The sequence below is a fragment of the Peromyscus californicus genome, unplaced genomic scaffold (assembly GCF_007827085.1).
Source record: "Peromyscus californicus insignis strain IS unplaced genomic scaffold, ASM782708v3 Scaffold_2__1_contigs__length_46816999, whole genome shotgun sequence".
NCBI classification, from domain to species: domain Eukaryota; kingdom Metazoa; phylum Chordata; class Mammalia; order Rodentia; family Cricetidae; genus Peromyscus; species Peromyscus californicus.
The window spans coordinates 34577069-34583068 of NW_026294540.1; the positions used below are offsets into that span (position 1 = coordinate 34577069).

A 6000-nucleotide genomic window follows, 5' to 3' on the forward strand; every position below is an offset into this window, starting at 1 on the left:
GACTAAAGGCTGTCCAAACAGTTTTTCAACAAACGAGGTCCTCAACACTCCAAATAGGCATCCATGAAAAGCCCACAGTCAACATCACACCCAAAGGTGAAAAGACAGAGTGCTCCCTAAGATCAAGAAAGAAGAGGACAGGCAGCAGTGTTATCTGACACTGTCCTGAAGTTCGAGCCAGAGCAATTACTCAAGGAAAGTGAGGGAAAGGTGTGCAGAATGGAAAGGCAGTAACAGTAAGGCAACCTCTACTCTCAGCTGACTAGACTTCATATGCAGAACATCCTAAAGCACAACCGGGAATGATGGCTGGTAAATTCAGCAAAGCTGCAGGGTACACAGGCACACAAGGCCAGCTGTACTTCCATACGCTAGCAATGAGCAAGGTCAAACGGAATTGAGAATTCCACAACAGCATCAGAGGCAAAAAGAAAAAAAAGCAAAGCCTTGGGTATCAATTTAACTACCCAAGGGCAGAACCTGGGTACTAAAAGCTACAAGGAAATGTAAAAAGGCCCACAAAGAACAGAAAGACTCACTATCCTGAAAAGCAATGCTGCACAAATGCACTGTGGCCCTTGTCAATACCCCAAAGGCCCTTTCTGCAAACCTGGAGAAAACACCCCTCATTTTTAAAAATAATTTATTTTTATTTTATGAGCAGTGATTAGTGTTTTGCCTGTATGTATGTCTGTGTAAGGGTATCAGATTCCCTAGAATTGGAGTTACAGACAGTTGTGAGCTGCCATGTGGGTGCTGGGAATTGAACCCTGGTCCTCTGGAAGAGCAGCCACTGCTTTCAAGCACTGAGCCATCTCTCCAGCCCCGCCATCCCTCATTTACACTGAACTGCAGAAGTTTCCAGAGAGCAAGTAAGTCTGGAAAAAGGAACAGAGCTCGGGAATCACGACTTCAAAATCCACTGCAAGCCAATGTGTTACTGGCGTATGGGCAGACGTACTCCAACAGAATGACATACAGGGTCAAAGGTAAACCTTACATCTGACGCCAACTGACAAGGGAAGCAATTCCCTTTAGCAAATGGTGCTAGAACAGTTGAACTTCCATGGGAAGAATGAAGTCAGACCCTCAAACATCATAACCCACAATGAACTCACAACAGATCAAAGACCTAAATACAACCACAAAACTATCAAAACTTTCAAAAGAACACATACAGACAAGTCTTTGTGACCTAAAGAAACATGCCCCCACCGGGCGATGGTGGTGCCTTTAATCCCAGCACTCGGGAGGCAGAGGCAGGTGGATCTCTGTGAGTCCGAGGCCAGACTGGTTTACAGAGCAAGATCCAGGAAAGGCACAAAACTACACAGAAAGAAACCCTGTCTTGAAACAAAACAAACAAACAAAAAAAGCCAGGTGGTGGTGGTGGTGGCGGCGGCGGCGCACGCCTTTAATCCTAGCACTCGGGAGGCAGAGCCAGGCGGATCTTTGTGAGTTCGAGGCCAGCCTAGTCTATAGAGTGAGATCTAGGACAGGCTCCAAAACTACACAGAGTAAACCCTGTCTTGAAAAACAAACAAACAAACAAACAAAACAAAACAAAAGAAAGAAACATGCCCCCCCTAAGAAAAAAGCAGATAAACTGGATTTTCACTTTGAGCATTAAAAATACTCAAGAGGCAGGGGCAGGTGGATCTCTTAAGTTTGAGGTAGCCCGGTCGATATATGAGTGAGTTCTAGGCCATCTAGTGAGACCCTATTTCCAAACAACAACGAAAACACTTTATCAAAAGGATGGCGATGGCCATGGCCAGTTGGTGGTGGCCCACACCTTTAATCACAGCACTCAGGAGGTATCTCTGTGAGTTTAAGGCCAGCCTGGTCTACAGAGCTAGTTCCAGAGCAGCCAATGCTACACAGAGAAACTCTGTTTGGGGGATGGGGGAGAAGATGGCCATGGCTGGCAAGAGGGTTCAGTGGCTAAAGCACTTATAGAATGAGCCTGAAGCCCAGAGTTCAATCCCCAAGACCCACCTAAGTTGGAAGAAGAGAACTCACTCCACAAAGTTCTCTGACTTCCACATACACATGCATGCTCATACATATCACACACAAACAAAATTGGGGGAGGGGGAAAAGATGAAGCAAATCATGGTAGCAAACATCAGCAAACCAGGAGGCTGAGGCAGGAGGACCATGAATTTGAAATCAGAATGAGATTTATAATCAGATCCTGTCTCCAAGAGAGACAGGGACAGAGGTGGGTGGTATTGCAAGTCATATACGTCCAGAATGAATAAACAACTTCTACAACTCAACAAGACAACCTAATTAAAAGACAGAGAAAGCCTAGGCATGGTGGACCAACATCTTTAATCCCAGCACTTGGGAAGCAGAGGCAGGTGGACGTGAATTCCAGGCCAACCTGGTCTACAGAGAAATAGACCTGAAGCAACAATCCACACACATCACTTGTGTCATCTGGGAAATGCAGACCAAAGCCAAAGATATACTTCACAGCCACTGAATGAGGGGTAAGTGGGTGGGCGGAGGGACGGAAGGAAAACAAGTATTAGCAAAGATGTGGAGAAAGTGGGCCTCTCCCACATTGTGGGTGGGAGTGTAAAACATGCAGCCGTTGCAGAAAAACAGTCTGGATGCTCCCCACAAAGTTAAACATAGAATTACCATGTGATCCAGCAATTCTACTCCGAGATCTATATTCTAAGAATTAAAAACAGGTGCTCAGGGGCTGGAGTCATGGCCCAGCCAGTAAAGAGTTGGAAACACAAGCATGAAGACCTGAGTCTGACCCCAGGACCCACAGAACAAAACTGGGCACAGCAGCCTGCAAGTGTAATCCTAGCATCAGGAAGGCAGAGACAGGAGGATCTCTGGAGCTTGTTGACCAGTCAGTCTATTCCAAATTGGTGAGCCTTGGGTCCCAGTGAGAGGCACTGTTTCAAAAAATAAGGTAGCTGGGCATGATGCTGCAATGCCTTTAATCCCAGAACTCGGGAGGCGGAAACGGGCAAATCTTTGTGTCTGAGGCCAGCCTCGTCTACAGAACCAGGACAGCCAGAGCTACATAGTTGAGACCCTATCTTGAAGAAAACAAACAAAAAACAAAGGTAGAATATGATTGAGATAGTCACCCAGCATCATCAACCTTGGGCCTACAGGAAAGCATACATGCACACATTTGGAAACATGTTCAAGTACAAACTTGTTCCCATGATCCCAGCAACACTGGATAAATAACCCAACAGGTGGAAACAATGTCCAATGTGGATAAACAAGATTTAACAGAGCCTTCGAGATGGCTCAGGGGGCAGACCTGTTTGCTACCAAACTTGACTCAAATTCAGTCCCTCAGGACTTACACAGGTGAAGAAGACAACTGATTCCAGCAAGTTTTCCTTTTGACCTCAGCAAACATACACAGGCAAATAAAGTATTCTTTAAAGACTTAATAGGTCCATACAGTGAGAAAACTAGTCAGCCGCAGAAAGTAATGGGATAGGGGCACATGCTACACAGCATGGACGAGCCTAAATAAGATATCCAGAACAGGCAAATCCACAGGCTGTAAGTAGAGCTGCGGCTAATGGGCAGGGAGGAGGAAAACGGGAGGGGCTGCTTGGTGGGTACTGGGTTTCCCTTAGGGTGATGAAAAGCTGGAACTAGAGGATAATGGTGATGGTTGCATAACACTGTATACAGTTTAAAATGGAAATTTTCACAACACACACACAGCACAAGGATCTGGATTTCAACTCTGGGTCTGCCTGAGCTACAAAAGACCTGGCCAAAACAAAAACAAACAAACAAACAAACAAAAAGACTAAAAGGTGACGCAGAAGAGTCCTCTCAGACCTTCACGTGATTGGAGCAAGGGTTCAAGCATGTCACCCACAGCCTGGGCAGAGCACCATAACCTGCACACTGTAAGAGTGACCCAACCAAGCAGTTGTGGCGCATGCCTGTAATCCCAGCATTGGGGAGGCAGAGGCAGGTGGATCTCTGTGAGGCCAGCCTGGTCTACAAAGCAAGTTCCAGGACAGCCAGAACTGTTACAAAGAGAAACCCTGTCTCGATAAAAAAAAAAAAAAAAAAAAAAAAAAAAGTGACCCCGGCGCCCCAAGGAAAACAGGAGGCATAGAAGAGCCAGAAGGTACTGTGACTATGCTCATGGAAGCCCTGGTTCCAGCCCCATCCCTAGCACCATTGACCAGTGCGGTTGTGCTCATCTAATCCTAGCACTAGGGAGGTGGGGGCAGGGGTAGGAGCTCAAGGTCATTTTCTGCTATATAGCAAGTTCTAGGTCAGCCTGGGCTACCTGAGGCCCGATCCATAAATAGATAAATGACTGATTGATTGATTGATAGATAGATGGATAGATAGATAGACAGATAGAAAGACGCACCCAGGAAGCAGACGGCAGGCGGATCTTTCATAGAACTACACAGTGAGAACCTGTCTCGTAAAAAAAAAAAAAAAAAAAAAAAAAAAAAAAAAAAAAAAAAAAAAAAAAAATCAAAAAAAGGAGGGAGGAGGGAGACGAAAAGAAAGAAAAAGAACATGAGGCTGGGCTCAGAAGGGAGAAGAGTTCTGGAGAGATCTAAAACGTGCAACAGTCAGTCAAGTTAAAATGTCACAGTTATCTAATTAGGAATCTGTCCCGGAGGCGCGAAGCGCACGTCGAAGGACTGCACTTCACACCACTGAGCGGGGAGCAGCGAAGTTCCCCTAGCTGATGCCCACGGGTCCCCGAAAGGCTGCATCCAACAAAGCTCCAGCGGGCCAGCCTGGTACTGTCCTGCGCGCCAGGCTGGGGGCAAAGGCAACTGGCTCCGGATAACCAGCAGGTGTAGGGTGCCCAGGCTAGGCACTCGCTACTCGGCCCGCGCCCCTCCCCGCACCTGCAGCACCTGCGCCCCGAGAGGGCGCGCCCCCGGGATGGCGATTGCGCCTGCGCGCCGCGACGGGTAGCAGAAGACCCCGGAACCCAACACGCCAGGGGTCCGGGGCAAGGTGGGACCAGAGTGCCAAGGCACACGGGACACCACACTCGGGGCGCCCGGGCGCGCGGCCTGGCAGCGCGCAAGGCGTCGCGCGCGTCGTGGCCGGTTGACGGTTCCCACTTCGATCCGTCCCTGCCACCTACATCCCGCCGGTCCTAAGACAGTCCCCCAGTGCCCGCAGCGTTACCGCGGTGGCCCCCCGCACCCCCGCCTACTCCCGCTCTTACCCAGCCCGCTCGCCGCAGCTCACCTGCCTCGCGCCGCCGCCTCAGGCCTCGTCCGCGCCGCCCAGGCCGGGTACCTAAGACTCTCCACAGCCACAGCCAATCGCGCGCCGCGCCGGGATCGGAGAAGAGAGTGACGCAAACGTCCGTCAATCCCAGGCGCGACTGCTGAAGTTCCAAACCAATCGGAAGGCGACTGGCCCGCAAGGGGCGGGGAAAGGGCGGGACGTATGGCGTCAGTGGGCGGGGCGGGCGCGCCGGGACAGGAGGGGCCGCGCCTAGAGAGAGGAGAAACCTCTTGAGTAGCGTTAGGATCAGGATTCTCCGCGGAGGCGTCCGCGCTGAGTTCCAGGCAGCGCTTCAGTGGACCCAGGAGACCCGACTCCTGATGAAGATGCGGTGGGCTCCCGGGCACCTCCTCTCCTCTGCTGCCTAGGTGCAGTGTTTGGAGGAAGCCCCCGACGCCCTGCCCTTGGGGAGTTCGCCTGCCGGGGGCCCTCTCTCACTTGCGCAGTTTTGCAGATATTGTTCATTGCATTTGTTTTGTTTATAGATAAGATTTCACTCTGTAACCTTGACTGGCCTGAAACTCGCTACGTAGATCAGCCTGCCTCTGCGTACGGCGGCGTGCTGGAATTAAAGGCGTGCACCACCACGCCCCACTTGCTTTTTCCTCTTTTAGACTGGGTCTCACTGTGGCCTGGAATTCACTGTGTAGCCCAGACTGACTTCCAATTCGCAGCAATCCTCCTGCCTTGTCCTACCAAGCACTGAGATTACTACTAAGT

At 50.0% G+C, this 6000-nt stretch overlaps 1 protein-coding gene across 14 annotated transcripts in view; it reads right to left on the reverse strand.

The window, feature by feature from the left end:
• Positions 1–5357, reverse strand: part of Sun1 (Sad1 and UNC84 domain containing 1) — a 48734-nt gene extending 43377 nt beyond the window's left edge. For 12 of the 14 annotated variants that reach the window (XM_052754283.1, XM_052754281.1, XM_052754280.1 and 9 more), the window contains exon 1: positions 5239–5340. The gene's annotated coding sequence lies outside the window, so the exon portion shown is untranslated. Of the gene's footprint in view, positions 1–5238 lie in introns of all 14 variants that reach the window. The other 2 variants (XM_052754277.1, XM_052754274.1) reach the window with 2 other exon arrangements.
• Between the last annotated feature and the right edge of the window lie 643 nt (positions 5358–6000).